Below are 15,715 nucleotides of genomic sequence, written 5' to 3'. Positions count from 1 at the left end.
TCAAAGGCTCTGTCTTGAAGTTCACCCTACACCCAGTCATCTCCTTTCCTGAGCAGCTTGTGCAAAGGATCTAATACTGTGCTCAATTTGGGTAGGAAGTTACCGAAGTCGTTGAGAAGACCCAGGAACGAACGCAGCTCTGTCACATTCTGGGGCCTGGGCGCATTTTTGATGACCTCTGTTTTCGTGTCTGTAGGCCTGATTCTGTCTGCAGCAATCTTTCGTCCAAGGAATTCGACCTCTGGTGCCATGAAAACACACTTCGAACATTTCAGCCTGAGTCCCACTTTGTCCAGACGATGCAGAACCTCTTCCAGATTGTGTCGGTGCTCGGTGGTGTCACGACCTGTGACTCGGATGTTGTCTTGGAATACCATGGTCCTGGGGACAGATTTCAGTAGGCTCTCATGTTTCTCTGAAATATGGCTGCCGCCGAACGAATGCCAAAAGGGCAACTGTTGTAAATAAAGAGTCCTTTGTGCTTGTTGATGCATGTAAATTTCTTTGATGATTCAACCAGTTCCTGTGTCATGTAGGCCAACGTTAGATCCAATTTGGTGAACGACTTTCCCCCAGCTAGTGTTGCAAACAGGTCATCAGCTTTCGGGAGCGGGTACTGATCTTGTTTCAAAACTCGGTTGATCATGACCTTGTAGTCTCCGCAAATCCTGACCGTGTCGTTGCTCTTTAACACCAGAACAATGGGACTGGCCCATTCATTAAATTCGACCAGTGAGATGATCCCCTCGCGTTGTAGCCTGTCCAATTTGAGCTCGACCTTTTCTCTCATCATGTGCGGGACCGCCCTGGCTTTGTGATGGATGGGCCTTGCATCTGGGCCTCGGTGTATCTGACCTTGGCTCCCTTGAAGCTGGCAATTCCTGGTTCAAACAGTGAGGGAAATTTGCTCAGCACTTGAGCACACAAATCATCATCAGCTGAAGACAAAGCTTTGATATCATACCATTTCCATTTTATTTTCTCGAGCCAACTCCTGCCGAATAACGATGGGCAGTTGCCCGGAATAATCCATAACAGTAGATCATGAACCGCTCCCTCGTACGATACTCTTACTGCTGCACTACCAATCACTGGTATGAGCTCTTTGGTGTAGGTACGCAACTTCGCATTTATCGGACTCAGCTTGGGTCTCTCTGCCTTGGTCTCCCACAGCTTTTCGAAAGCCTTCTGGCTCATTATCGATTGACTCACACCCGTGTCTAATTCCATGCATACCGGCATGCCGTTTAATTTTACCTCTGTCATTATCGATTGGCTCTTTGTTAGTAATTTTACTTCCATCATTATCAGTTGGCTCTTTGTTAGGAACGCACATATGTTATACACTTCCTCCTTGGAGCTCTCAAATGCCTCGGGCTGCATCGCCAGATCCACGCTGGATTAATCATCATCCACGTGGTGTGTCGCAGCTCACTTGCTCTGCTGTGGATACGTTCGCTGAAGATGCCCCGTCTTCGCACACCCTCTGCATACATACTGCCTGAAGCGGCACTGATGGGGTCGGTGATTGCCCCTGCAAAGCCAACATGTTGAGCTCGGATTTGCGCCCGATGGCAAACTTCGAACGGCTCTCAACCTTGCAGACGCAGTCAAGTAAGCCCTGCCATGTGCAGCTCTGCCAGCCATCGATGCAATTTTTTACATAGTACTTGCCGTGGAGTTCCTGTTTTGTCGCGATATCTGCTTCGTGCTTTTCTTTTTGGACATGCAAGCCTGGGCGATGGCGATAACCTTGCTGAGGTCCGGCATCTCCGCAGCCAGCAGCTTACTTAAGATCGCTTCGTGGTTGATCCCGATGCATGTGGGTCTTTTCAATCATCAGCTGGGAACATATGCGCTATTTTTCAGTACGCTACTCATCGGTGCATTCGACAGGTAACCGAAGCATTGTATGCACGCCAGATGTAATTTATTCATGTAGCTTATTTTTTAACAAACATATATAACACCCCCCAACCTCCCCCAACCCCCAACGATGAACAACATGTTTAAGACAACAATATAATAAGAACACCCTCCCACCATCCCCGCCAGTTAACATTCAACACATTTTTTTTTATAACAAAACAATAATATACGTCCCCCCCCCCTCCGCCCCCACTTACAGCCACGCTTCCCTCCTGTACCTTGACCCTCCCCACCCTTGTGGTGATCCTCTTTAGTTTCCCATGTAATCCTGGAGTAACGGGACCAAGACGTCTTGCAGCAGAGCACCTCGAGGGTGCTGCTGTGGGGGGGGGTTGGTGACGTCGGCAGAATGACCTCAGTGGATCGAAGAGAAGATGTTTATGAAGAAACATCTTCCGAGTCAGAAGGAAGTTCTTCCTCTTGTCTCACATCTGTCGTGCTGGTTGGTGGTTTGGCACCTTGGGGTGCAGTGTCGTATCCTGAAGTTATTGCGTGCCGCAAGGCATTGACAGAGTCAGTCGTTCACTCCATTGTCGCAACTGTCTGCCCCATGCCTTCCGTTATTCTGGCAGACAGTGTGGCAATGTTGCCGGTCAACCCACCAACCGCCTATGTCGTGCTCGCCCTCGGCAGTGACATCATGTGCTCATTGATATCTGCCCATCACAGCACGTGCCTACCTCACCGACTCAACCTCCGCGGGGTCGGTGTAGGTACTGGACGATGTGGAGTGGCCTGCTGCAAGCCAAATGGCCCCGCTACTTCATCCATTGAGGATGACGTGGCCGCAGGTAATACAGGTGACACTTCTGGCTCAGACTCATTCTCCTCCTCCTCAGTTTGCTGTTTGTCTCCCGTGGTGAGCACGACCTGCAGATCAGGACTGCTGGTGAGCTCGGCAATGACAGGACTGTAATGGGAGGGGGCACCGTGTCCATGGGCTGTGCTCGGAGACCTCCGTGCGGCCGGAGCTAATGTCCCAAAGCGTCCCAGGGCAGACAGTGAGCCAGGGCAGCTCTCCCCCAATCCAGGCTGGGTCACCCTGTGACTGACAGCAGCCGGAGATACTCACACAATCTGGGTAAAGCTGACCGGACCCCTCAGTGCTCAGTCATGCCCCATCCACCAACGTAACCAAAAAGGAGACGGTGCCAAAGAGATGCTCACAGCACGCAAGCAGCTATATAATTTAATAATTCTCTTTCTAAACTAAAGTGGTAGAAATGCCGAATGTTTGCAGTCTGTCTGTTTCCAGTCATTCCTTTGGCCACAATTTTCGATCAAAGCCTTTAAATAATAATTAATACTGTTGATTAAATTTAAGGCATCTCAGCAAAATTAGACATAAAGGGCTTAGGTTCCGACTCCAGTCCAATCTTAGCAGGGAATCTACTCAAGATTACCCATCTTAATTACAATCCGACAGATTTACATTCTAATTAATGAGTCAGTGCATTATTACAATTTTAAATGTAATCATTTAATAATCTTGCCTATTGCTTGCGGCACTGGTCTGCCTCATGCCTATGATACGATGGTGGCGATATCGCCCCATATTTTTTGATAAATCCAGGGTGGAGGTTTCCCACGCCCACCCCAGGTTAATTGACCCCACTGATTCTCCACCTCATTAACTAAGGCCTCATTAGCCTCATCTGAAAAGGTTTTCACCCACCTTCTCCCTGAAACCTCCTGCATACTATCTCCCGAATCTTCCTGCAACATCTTGAGCACTCCTTCAAAAATCAACTTCCTTCAAAACCTTCCTTCTCTCTCTCCTTCCCTTTGCCTTCTGAGCATGCGCAGATGATCCCTGACCTCCCGAATCGCAGGAAAAGTTCTTTGCTTAAAAAAACCGCATGCGCAGAACGGTCATTGTTATGGACGCCAGCCTTGCACAACTGAATAGATCACTGGGGCCCATTTCACATTGCGAAGGCTATCGCCCAAATTTAAAAAGCGAAACTGGCAGTTTTTAAAATGGCCGATATTCCAGCAATCCTGAAAAATAACAAAAGCACTAAGGCCGGAAATATCGCCCATTTTTGGGCGATAGCAATCATAGTGGAAAGTCTAGTCCTTACTTTCCTCTTTCATGAAGATCACCTACTTTCATTTCAAGAACTCTCTGCTCTTTATAAAGCCAAGTTGCCAAGTCCATTCAAGATTTGAATTACTGTCGCATGGGAATGATTTTAGCCCTATCCACTCAGCGGATGGGCAGTTAAAATCGCCCAAGTAAGTTACCCGTTCTGGAGCCTCCGGACCTGACAGGTTCAAATTTTTACCTGCTCTCCTGAGCAGGTGGCGAGAACACGCGCCTAAAGCCGACAAGGTCCTTTTTAACATATGCATGTCGCGTCCCGATGACATCATTGGGACCCGAATGCAATTTATGCTAGTCGCGGGAGCAGGAAGCAGTAATGCGTTTCTCATCAGGTCCACCGAATGGCGAAGAAGATCAGGGCCAGAAGAGGACCAAAAAGGTCAGTTTAAAATGTTTTTTTAAACTTTCCTATGGGGCCAGGAGGAGCAGAAGCTTTGCTTCGGACCCCAAGGGAAGCTTAGGACTCCCTTGCAGTAAACGCAGGACCCCCAGGAACAACTTCTACTGCCGATCCCTTCACTTTTCTGTTGCCAGCAGGTAGCCTCTGGGCAGCGTGACTTTCCATCACTTCCCGCCCTTAATGGAGCCTTTAAATGAGCCCCATGAGATAAAATACCCTGGACCTCATTTCTGGAGCAGCGGGTGAGTTTCTAATTCACGCTGCTACTCACCTGCTGACAACTGGCCCATATATAAATCAAGGCAATATGAAAGATGTTTTATAAACAACAAAAACTTTCATTATATAGCAACTTTAATCTTCAGCCTTTCCTTCCTTCTACAATCTCCACCCTTTTAAAACCCAGAATTGGTATTGCTTGATGAGTACTTCTTGCCTTACTTTGTCTTTTCTTTTATTCTCTTTAATGATAGTAAGGATGTGCATTATGGGTCTTGGCTATTCACTACAGTTTCTGAAAAAAAAATATTATGCGTGAGGAGAAAAAAGAGAAAAGCCAAAGAATGTTTTATGAAACAACATTGTCTGTGTGTGAAAGGGAGAAAAGAGGGTAGTGGAGTTGGAGATAAAAATTACATTATTACTTCTGAATTCAGAACAATAACGTATTTGCAAAACTTCACTCTTAACTACATCATTATTCTATAGAAGCAGGAACTGTTCTAATTCATCTGTCATCATAAGTCTGCATTTGCTAATTTGTAATATAAAAGTTACATACCATTATATATCACATATATATTGTAATAGACACCGCATCAGTCACCTTAGAACTAATTTTAGTGTGGAAGCAAGTCATCCTCAACTCCAGGGGACTGCCTAAGAAGAAGAATGGATGTGACTCGATTATGCTTTTTATTTGTGAAAAGGGCATGAATTGTTTTACCCATTCTTTTCCAGTGAACTGTATTGTTTATTTTTGCAACGTACATCACAAAATATATTAAATTATTTCTATATTTTTCTTTTACTTTTCCTCTTTTCTTTTAAATACATATTTTATCAACTGTAGTTTTTCTAAGAAACTTGGTTGGCAATTATGTAGTTCTTATTGGTGCTGGAAGACAAAGAGGTTGAAGGGCAGTAGTTTATGTTTTCAGGAATTCCTTACCTGTATCCTCATTAAGAAAAGGAATTCCTGAAATATGGCAATTCCTATAGCAAGCATGCCAGCATGACTCAGCCTCTTCGCCAGAAGTTCAAACTGTTATTCTGAACTAACACATTGAGGTAGTATTGCATTGCGAAGATGCTGTCCTTCTGAAAATATGTTATAATCAAATTTTTGTGATTTCAAGTGGATGTTAAAGATTCCATGACATTATTCGTAGAAAAGCAGAGAGCCTGCCTGATGTCCTGACCAATATTTCTGTTTCAACCAATACAGCCATAATCATCTTGTTATTTGTGGGATCCTACTGTATGGGAAATAGCAATTGTGTTTGCCTCCATAACAATTAACATTTTACTTTAAAGTAACTCATTGTACACAAAGTACTTTGAGATGTTTTTTTAAAAGCAGAATATTGCATCATGTAAATGAACAATGTAGATTTGCTTCCACAAGCTTTGTGTTAGGTGGGAAAAAAAATCAGGATTACACAATTGTATATGTGCATGTTAGCAAAATTGTAAGAAAGTGAAGCATTAACTTTTCAAGTCAAAAAAATCTCTTGCCACATTTCTTTTTGGCAACCATATTTGAATTATTGTGTGGAGTTTTAGGCATTCTGCCTTTTAAAGAAAATTAATGTTTTAGAGAGTGTTCAAACTGTGGAAAGAATAATTTCATAAAACAGAGCTATGAAGAGAGGACAGAACTTATTATGTTCAAAATAACTCCACAGGACTGCATACTGTAAGCTCAAACTGTTGTGACCTTGGTCTCTTTAATGTAACTCCAGAGTGAGGAAGCAGCATGGTGCCTTTTATACTTGCTTGCTCGGGGTGTGCAGGTGACCCTTGGGTCTCCCACAGGTGCACCCCCCTGGTGGCAAGTCTTATACACTAGTAAAGTTCACATACATAACATCAGTTTCCCCAAAAAATCTTAGATACAAGTTATTTACAAGTTGAGGCGATCCGGGACTCTGCGTTCTCGGGTTGATCGCCTGAGTTGAAGTCCTGGTATGGGTGAGTTGGTTGGATCATTCCTGCACTGCAGCGTGGCTGGTCTGATCGGACTGTCGGGCATGGTGGGTTCATCCTCGTGGTTGACCACGAGATCGATTGCTGGTTGGGTGTGTGTTGGTGGATCAATGATGGTAATATCATCTTCAAACTGTTCTTGGTTGTCAGTGAATCGCAGTTTGGTCTGATCCAAATGTTTTCTGCACGTTTGTCCATTCAAAAGTTTGACAATAAACACTCTATTCCCCTCCTTGGGTAAAACAGTGCCAGCAACCCATTTGGGACCATGACCATAATTAAGAACAAACACAGGGTCATTAACTTCAATGTCACGCGATATAGCCATGCGATCGTGGTACACGTTATGCCAGTGACGCCGGGTTTCTACATGATCATTGAAATCCGGGTGGACTAAAGAGAGCCTGGTTTTGAGTACTCGCTTCATTAACAATTCTGCAGGGGGAACACCAGTAAGCGAGTGGGGTCGCGTCCGGTAGCTGAGCAGAATCCGAAATAACCGGGTCTGTAGGGAACCGGCCGTCACGCGTTTTAAGCTCTGCGTGATAGTTTGGACTGCCCGTTCCACTTGACCATTGGATGCGGGCTTAAATGGGCCAGACCTGACATGCTTGATGCCATTGCGGGTCATGAACTCGTTGAATTCCGAGCTGGCAAAACATAGTCCATTGTCACTAACAAGGACGTCGGGCAAACCATGGGTGGTGAACATGGCCCAGAGGCTTTCAATGGTGGCAGTGGACGTACATGATGACATTATTATACATTCAATCCATTTAGAGTAAGCGTCCTCTGCTATGAGGAACACCTTTCCTAGAAAGGGGCCAGCAAAATCTACATGGTCCCTGGACCATGGTTTGGAGGGCCATGACCACAGACTCAGTGGGGCCTCCCTTGGTGCATTGCTCAACTGTGAGCAAGTGTTACATTGGTGTACGCATGACTTCAATTCTGAGTCAATGCCGGGCCACCAAATGTGCGACCTGGCGATAGCCTTCATCATGACTATGCCTGGGTGGATACTGTGTAGGTCGCATATAAACATTTCCTTGCCTTTTTTGACAAAACTACGCGATTCTCCCATAGGAGACAATCTGAATGGATGGACATTTCATCCTTGCATCGATAAAACGGCTTAATTTCGTCTTGCATTTCCCCGGAAATCGCCGACCAGCTCCCATTAAGGACACAGCTTTTTACTAGTGATAGCACAGGGTCCTGGCTAGTCCAGGTCCTGATCTGGTGGGCCGTGATGTGTGACCCCTCACTCTCAAAAGCATCCAGTACAAGAAGCAAGTCTGCGGGTTGCGCCATTTCCAGCCCGGTGGTTGTCAATGGTAGCCGACTGAGGGCATCAGCACAGATCTCAGTGCCTGGTCTGTGGCGGATAATATAGTCATACGCAGATAATGTTAGTGCCCATCTTTGGATGCGGGACGAAGCATTGGTGTTAATACCTCTGCTTTCTGAAAACAGCGAAATGAGTGGTTTGTGGTCGGTTTCGAGCTCGAACCGGAGTCCAAATAGGTATTGGTGCAGTTTCTTAACCCGGGCTACGCATGTTAATGCTTCTTTCCCAACCATACTGTCGGCTTTTTCAGCCTTCTGGATGCATATGCAACCGGTTGCCGTTTGCCTGACACATTGGCTTGCTGTAACACACAACCAGCCCTATACGAAGATGCGTCACATGCTAGTACTAAACGTTTACACGGGTCATACAACACATGTAACTTGTTAGAACAAAGCAGGTTTCTGGCCTTGTTAAATGCTGTCTCTTGAGATTTACCCCAAACCCAGTCATCACCTTTGCGTAGCAAAAATGCAAGGGTTTCAGCAAAGTGCTCAACCCCGGTAGAAAGCTACCAAAATAGTTGAGGAGTCCCAGGAACGAATGCAGCTCCGTCACATTCTGTGGTCTGGGTGCATTCTTGATGGCTTCCATCTTGGAGTCTGTGGGTCTGATGGCATCCGCCACAATCTTTCTCCCCAGAAATTCAACCTCTGGCGCCAGGAAAACACACTTAGAGTGTTTTATCATGAGTCCTATTCTGTCCAGTCGCTTTAGAACCTCTTCCAGATTGTGCAAGTGTTCGGTGGTGTAGCGAACCATGATCAGGATGTCGTCTTGAAACATCACGGTGCGCGGAACCGATTTCAGCAGACTCTCCATGTTCCTCTGGAAGATGGCCGCAGCCAAACGAATCCCCAAAGGGCATCTGTGGTATATGAACAGTCCTTTGTGCGTGTTGATGCATGTCAATTTTTTCGAAGGTTCAGCCAGCTCCTGTGTCATGTAAGCAGAGGTTAGATCCAGCTTGGTGAATGACTTCCCCCCTGCTAGCGTTGCGAGCAGGTCATCCGCTTTGGGTAGTGGGTACTGATCCTGTAATGAGACTCGGTTGATCGTTACCTTGTAGTACCCGCAGATTCTGACCGTCCCATCGCTTTTCAACACCGGAACAATTGGACTGGCCCACTCGTTGAACTCGACTGACAATATGATCCCCTCACGTTGAAGTCTGTCCAGCTCGATCTCGACTTTCTCTCGCATCATATATGGAACCGCTCGGGCCTTGTGATGAACGGGTCATGCATCAGGGATTAGATGGATCTGCACTTTGGCGCCAGTGAAGATGCCGATGCCTGGCTCGAATAACGACCGGAATTTGTTTAGCACTTGGGCACTTGAGGCATCATCCACCGAAGACAGTGCTTTGATGTCGTCCCAGTTCCATTGGATCTTTCCTAGCCAGCTTCTGCCGAACAGCGTTGGGTCATCGCCTGGTACAATCCATAGTGATAAATCATGCACAGTTCCATCGTACGATACCTTCACTGCCGCACTGCCAATGACTGGTATGAGCTGTTTGGTGTAAGTGCGCAGCTTGGTGTGAACCGGACTTAGTTTTGGCCTTTGTGCCTTGTTGCCCCACAGTTTCTCAAAAGCCTTCTGGCTCATAATGTCCAATTCCATGGAAACTGGAATGTCATTTAATTTGACTTTCAACATTATTGGAGGACTTTTGGTGGTGACGATGTGTACCCCATACACTTCCTCTTCAGCCTCGGGTTGAATTGCCTCTCTTACTCGTTCAGCGTGATGCGCACCAGATCGGTCATCTTCTGCCGACTTTGCCATGTGGTGAGTCGCAGCACGTTTGCACATTCGCTGGAGGTGCCCCATTGTTCCGCAGCCTTTGCACACGTAGTGCTTGAATCGACATTGATGGGACCGATGATTACCCTTGCAGCGCCAACATGGTGTTAATGGATGCACATTCACGCCCCACAGCGGACTCTAAGTCATCTTATGTCTGGTCTCTGCAGGCGTGTAGGCCTTGCCATGTACAGTTCTGCCTGCTGAAGGTGTTATTTTATGCACAGTACTTGCCGGTGAGCTTCGATGCTGCAAAGATATGTTTAGTTTTATTGTTCGTGGACATGAAAGCCTGGGCTATCGTGATGGCCTTGCTCAGATCTAGAGATTCGGCAGACAGCAGTTTGCGAAGAATGACCTCGTGGCCAATTCCAAGCACGAAAAAGTCCCGCAACATTTCCCCCAAAAATCCAGCAATTATGCACGGTCCCGCAAGGCATCTTAGGTCGGCGACATAGCTCGTCATAGCTCTGGCCCTCGGAGCGATGGTGCATATAAAAGCAATACCTGGCCATTAAGATGCTCTCCTTCGGCTTGAGGTGTTCCCGAACCAGCATGCACAACTCTGCATATGTCTTCACCATTGGTTTCGTCGGTGCTAGCAGATTTTTGATGATGCCATATATCATGGACACACAAACGGTAAGGAGAATCGCCCTGCGCTTAACCACGGTCTCTTCCGTATCCAGCTCGTTGGCCACGAAGTACTGATCAAGACGCTCAATGAAGGCTTCCCAATCATCACCCTCAACAAATCTCTCAAGGATATCAATGGCAGCCATAACCGCGTGAAAGTTCGTGATCTGTTACTCATCGCCAATTGTTATGTTCAGAATAACTCCACAAGACTGTATATGTTAAGCTCAAACTGTTTTGACCTTGGTCTCTTTAATGTAACTCCAGAGTGAGGAAGCAGCATTGTAGTCTGCCTTTTATACCTGCTTGCCCGGGGTGTGCAGGTGACCCTTGGGTCTCCCACAGGTGCACCCCCTGGTGGCAATCTTACACACTAGTAATGTTTACATACATAACAAAAATGAAATCAACATCATTGGGGGGCGGGGAGAGGGGAAGGAGAAGAAAAGGGAAAGGGGAGGAATGTGAGCAAGAGAACAGGATGAGGGGAGTGGTGTTGTGAGGAGAGGAGAGACGTGAGGGTGATGGAAAGTGTAGGGCGTAAAGGGAACAGGAGGATTAGAAGAGGGAAAGAGGAGGAGAATAGTGGGAGGGATGGGAGGCGAGTGAGGACTAGAAGAGGATGGAGGGGAAAGAGAGGCGGAAAGGGGAAGGGCAATATTGGGAGAGGAAAAGGCAAGGCGAGGGGGAATGTAGGAGAGTGGTGGGGAAAGACTGGGAAGTGAGAAAGAGGGAAGGGGAGAAGGTTTGGATGAGGAGAAAAGGAAGGGATGGGGGCTATTTGCCTCAGCTCTGAAGGAGTGTAATGTTGCCTCAGTGGACTGGGGTCAGAAAGGATTTTCCCTCAAGGTTAGGGTTGCCTTAATTATACATTTTCTTCAGTGAGAGCGAGGGCGAGGGGAGGAGACATCAGAGATAGATTTTGGCGTTAGTGGGGATGTGAGTACTAGAGACGGATTTTGACTCATTGTAGGAGGGACAGATAATTGGGAGAATAATGACTATGCATTTGGCTGCTTGCTTTTCTCTTTCTTGTGCATTTGTTCCATTTTCCTTTTGACTTGTTGGATGATACAGATTCCTTGGACTTTTGGACTGTTTTGAAGGGGGACTTTTTCTTACCTCTTTGTTTTCAGCAACACCTATTGGCAGTTCTGCTAGAGTGGAGGATATTACATCAACATCTTTTTCTGGGTCTCGTTCAGACATGGTTGCCTTTCATCCCATTCTTAAACTGACTTTTGCATCAATTTTTGAGATCAAGCACCTTGTAGACTTTCTTTTAAGGTGCTCAGCTCATTTTTTTTAACTGTGCCTTTTTGCTAAATAATATATTCCTTTTCTTGCATGGATCTAAAGTTGCTTTATATATTTTTGCTTAGTGTTCCGATCACCTAACATTAGCTCACGTAACACATGCGATACCGTTGAAATGTCACAACCTTGTTAAGAATGTGAAAGCAGTATGGCAGAAAATAAAACATTTGAAGTGCATTTGTTGAATTATTTAAAGTTATAATTTGGAAACAGTTATGGGAGCCGAAATTCAGCCACGCCCAAAACGGGTCGCACCTTCTGCTCCTGAAGTGTTTATTCTGCCGCGTAGGATCAGGTCACCTCTTACAGTAAATTCAGCTCTTCGTCCTTTTTTTTGAAGCAGACCAGAAGTCGATCATAATAGGGGTGGTAAGTACTCTAGAGGGACGGAAGTGGAGGCGGGACGGAGTCTCCGCCGCTGTCAGTCAGCAGTGGAACGGTGACGACATCATTATGCTTGTGCGTCACCATGTCTCTCCCCTTCACTTAAAGGGAGAGAAGCAGCTTAGGTTCGGTTCACTGGGCCACCCGGGAGGGTTTCGGCCGGACGAGTGATCTGGCACCCAAGAACTGCCTGTTGGCGGCCCAGCCGAACTTGGGACATAATTGTCCGGCCGACCTGGAAGTCGACCGGCAAAAAAAAAATGACGGCAGTGGCAGTGGGCCCTCACCTTTAATAGCCGTTGCGCAGCTAAGTCCCACACACAGAAAACAAGGTGCACCGACAGAAAAAGCTGTCGGGGGCACCACTCGGTGGATCATGGATGTTTGCAGGTGAATTTGGCTGGAGGTGCGGGAAGTCGGCGGTGCGCCCTTTGATGATGCACTTAGGACCAGTCAGCAGCAGTGGGGCGGAAGTGGGGACCACCAGAAAAATCTCCGAGCTTAATTTCGCTGGCAGCGGCCATTGGACCGGAAGTCGGCGGCCGCTCAACTCTACCGCCAGGCTGCTGTTTTCTGGTGGTAAGAGGCCTTTTTGGGGAGTTGAATTTCGGCCCCATGTTCTAAAATGTATTATCGTATTTTGAGAAAGCTTTTGGGAAGGGCAAAGAAAATACTATAATTTACAGCACAGTGGAATTCCAATGTACTGTGCCACAGGATAAACTTCCCAATCTGGGAATTCTCAATTTTGGTTGAGTCATCAAAGAAAGATCCAAAGCAAAGGCTAAGCGATTCTACATAAGAAAGTTAGTGGCCAACTGACTAACTCTTCAGATTATCTGATTATTTATTTTATTGCTGTTTGTGGGATCTTGCTGTACGCATCACAACAATGACTGTATTGTACTCATTGGCTGTGAAGCACTTTGCGGCCTCCTGAGGTCCTGAAAGGTGTTCTATAAGTCGTGTTCATTTTTTTACAATATTGGCCAGTTATGAAGCTGCATAGGCAACGACCAGACAATGGGGCCGAAATTGGTGAAGGGCAAGGGCTATCCAAGTGCTGCCCAAAGGACCGCCGATGGCCAGCAAGGTACCTGGATTTTCGGCAAAAAGGTCCTTGAAAGGGCAGCTGGCGGCAAATGAGGGACTTATGCCATCAATCTGGGCGGCAGCGGGTGGGAGCTCTCATTCTCGGCGGCAAAGGCGCATGTTGCCGAGGATGGAGTCGGGCTCACGGAGGGTCGAAGCGCTGCAAATAAAAAGCATCAAAAAAACATTTTTAAACATTGGAAGACCTTCAGAGGACTCCATCAAGATAAGCCGCTGTAAAGAAATTTTAAAAAAATTGTTTACTAACCTTTTTTCCAGCTCAATACTTATCGTCGGGGACAGATCAGCCTCCTCGCAGCGGTCCACCCCCATTCTGATGCTGACTCCCGCCTACACCAATCTGGCATCTCGGCGGGCGGGAGTCCACTTACTCCACTCGGCCGTCCGCTGATGTCAGCGGGCAATTCTCCCCTCCCGCTCGCTCCAGCCCAAATCGAAACTGGCACTGGGCACAACTAGAGGAGGAATGTTGCCAGCAGTGGGTGGCAATTGGCAGCAGTGGGCGGTAAGGCCATCAATTTCAGCCCAAATAAGTTAAAGTGCTCACAGTCTGAGAATTGTGTATTATCCAGTGAGGTACCATAAAGTTGAAGTTGAATTAAAATGTTCTTAAAACTAATCAGGGAATTTTTTTTTTACCTTTTTCTCCCACTCCAGAGACTGGAGCACAAAAATCTAGGCTGACACTCCAGTGTAGTGCTGTGGGGCGTGCTGCACTGTCGGTGCCATCATTCGGATGAGTCGTTGAACTGATCTCTCAGGTGGATGCAAAAGATCCCATGGCTTTGTTTCAAAGAAGAGCAGAGGAGTTAACCCCGGTGTCCTAGACAATATTTATTCCTCAATCAACATCATTAAAAACAAATTATCTGGTCTGTAAAAATTATCACCTTGCTGTCTATGGGAGCTTGCTGTGTGAAAATTGGCTCCGCATTTCCTTGATTACAACAGTAACTACAATTCAAAAAGTACTTAATTGGCTGTAAAGCGCTTTCGAACGTCCAGTGGTCGTGAAAGGCGCTATATGGGGACGCTTTACTGGGAACGGTAGCACAGTGAGAACGTCACTGAACTAGTAATCCAGAAGCCTGGACGAATGATCCTGAGATATGATTTCAAATCTCATCACAGCAGCTGGGGAATTTAAATTCAGTTAATTAAATAAAATCTGGAATAAAATGCTAATATCAGTAATGGCGACCATGGGCTAGACTTTCCACTTTTGTGCAGATCGGCCAAAAATGGGCGTTATTTCCAGCATGGGCGGTAAAAATGGGTTTTGAGATCGCCGGATTATCGTCCATTTTCAAAACCCAACTTTGCATTTTATGCGCGGGGCGTGGGGACAGACTCACTGGACGATCCTCCATCTGGTGCTGAGGGGCCCCAATTTTCGCCCGTGGTTCTGCTGGGTCCCTTCTCCACGGATGACGGTGCCGACTTTGAGGAGCCTGCATCGCCAAGCTCCATAATCCATTCAACACCGATGACATCTAGTACTCCAGCGGCCATTCGCACCTCCACCGTGGAGGTACCGGGCCCAAGCAGCTTGCCACAGGGCACCCCAGGTGTCTCCAAGACGGCACCGACCAAGCAGAGGTTGGTTCAACTTGGCAGGTCTGCTCCACGAGCGGCAGATCTGAGCGGGGACATGGTACACTTGTCCAGGAGGAGTGTTGACATAGGTCAGCAGATCCTCCAGACAATGGGGGGCATATCCCACCAGCTGGCCAGCATTTCCACCACCATGACGGAGTACGTGCTGTGGATGGCGGAGGCCCTGGAGGTGATAGTCAGGAACACTGGTGGCAGAGGCCTCACAATGGTCCCGGAGCGCGGCACTGCACCCCAAGGTGCTGCACCCCCATTGCCAACGAAACATGCGAGCCAGGAGGAAGATCTTGCTTCTGGCTGAAAGCACGTTCCCACCTCTCCCGTATCCGTCCAACCAGCGGTTCTGCCGTCAGCTCCCCCCCCCCCCCCCGCCCCCAATGAAGCAGCGCCTGAGGAGCTCCTCGGCCAGGTGGCTTGGAGTCAGGAGGGGAAGGGGTAGAGATAGGGAGGAGAAGGGGGCGGGGGGAAGGAAGGTGAGGTGCATGGCCATAGGTGTTGTCTTGGGCATATTTTTATGTTGTTGGTGCTATTTTGTTGGGAGAGTTGGGGGAAGGGGGCAGGGGGCTATCTTGTTCTGTGTTGTTGGAAATGTTGACCATTTGATTGATCTAAATGTTGTAAATTTGTTGTGGGGTGGGGTCTTTTTTACAGTTATAATTATGATTTCATACAAATCTTCTCATTAAATGTTTTTTATTTAACATAATCTTGTTGTGCATTGTCTCAGATAGCTGCACCGTTACACACTGGTGATTCCTTAACATGAAAGGGGATAATTAAACTGAACATGAATCAACTTAAACTTTAACTGTCAGCAAGGTGATGCCCACCATTGATGTATGAGCTG

This window comes from Pristiophorus japonicus, chromosome 5, assembly GCF_044704955.1.
Source record: "Pristiophorus japonicus isolate sPriJap1 chromosome 5, sPriJap1.hap1, whole genome shotgun sequence".
NCBI classification, from domain to species: domain Eukaryota; kingdom Metazoa; phylum Chordata; class Chondrichthyes; family Pristiophoridae; genus Pristiophorus; species Pristiophorus japonicus.
Note: the sequence above shows the minus strand (reverse complement) of the source record.